The sequence below is a fragment of the Sinocyclocheilus rhinocerous genome, unplaced genomic scaffold (genome assembly GCF_001515625.1).
Source record: "Sinocyclocheilus rhinocerous isolate Xijiao unplaced genomic scaffold, SAMN03320098_v1.1 scaffold2665, whole genome shotgun sequence".
In the NCBI taxonomy this organism is placed as follows: domain Eukaryota; kingdom Metazoa; phylum Chordata; class Actinopteri; order Cypriniformes; family Cyprinidae; genus Sinocyclocheilus; species Sinocyclocheilus rhinocerous.
In genome coordinates, this window is record NW_015637154.1 from 9,652 (window position 1) to 10,942 (window position 1,291).

Consider the following 1,291-nt stretch of genomic DNA (forward strand, 5'->3'; position numbering starts at 1 on the left):
GTTCTCCTCCTGATGTCGACCCAGAAGAATGCCCTGCTTGCGTGAAAAAAAAAAAATTATTTCAATTGTGATTTTTGATTTATAAATGCATCAGATATTAATTACAAAGTGTGTAATACCTGCTTTGAGTTAACAATTTTAAATTTAAATGAATTTACACTTAAAATATAAATGAAAAATGTATTTCAGTCAGTCTAGTAATGCTCACCTTCTGCCCTCCCTTGAGCGGTAAGCGCTGCCTGACGGCTGGGCACGCAGCAGCCACGTGACCGGCCTCTCCGCAGTAGAGACACAATTGGTTGTCCAGGCGACGACGATGCTCCCTCAGCGTCAACCGCGCCCTCCCAACCTGCATCGGCTCATCCTGGGGGAAGTCGAGAAGTTGAGATGGTGTGTCACCTGACGCTGCAGACACAGCTCGATTACCAGGCTTGAGATAAGCCCCTCCCCTCCGATGCTGGTAACGGAGAGCAATACGGTTATCCACCCGAATGGCGAGGTCGATGAGTCCGTCCAGGCTCGAGGGTAATTCAAGGGAATAGATTTCATCCTTGACGTGCTCGGCCAGACCGTGGAGAAAGTGATCCCAAACAGCCTTGTCATTCCAGCCACAGGATGCCGCGAGCGCGCGAAACTCGATCGAGTAACTGGATACTGAGCCTTCTCCCTGCCGTAGCAGCGCCAGGGCTCGTGCCGCTTCAGTTCCCTGAGCCGAGCGATCAAACACTTTGCGTAGTTCCTTCGAGAAACTCTCAAAGGAGGAACAGCAGCTGTGCTCATTATCCCACATGGCCGTTCCCCACTCTCTCGCTAGACCCACCAAGAGCGTGATGGTGAAAGCTACCTTGGACTGCTCCGTGGGAAAACAGGAAGGCTGCAGCGAGAAAGTCAGAGAGCATTGGGACAAAAAGGAGCGACAAGTGTTAGGCTCACCCGAGTAAGGAGCAGGAGGATTGAGCCGTGGTTCCGTGCGATGGCTACTAGTTCCAACGGGGTCGGGAGGAGGGGTTACCGTAGGAGCCATGGAAGGGCTGGTGTGTAGCTGATCCAACCGTTCAACCAGCTGGTTAAGCTGGAGAGAGATCTCTGAGTATGCGTGGCGGGAAGCTGCGATCTCCTCCTGATGTCGACCCAGAAGAACGCCCTGCTACATCAGGGCTCGGCGCATCTCACCCTCCTCTGCTGTCCATAATATCTGGTGAGTAGATTCTGTGATGGGACGAGGAGGACAGAGGACTCAAAGGCAGAGGATTAGATGCAAAGAAAGTTTATTCTCCAAAGGTAACAAAAA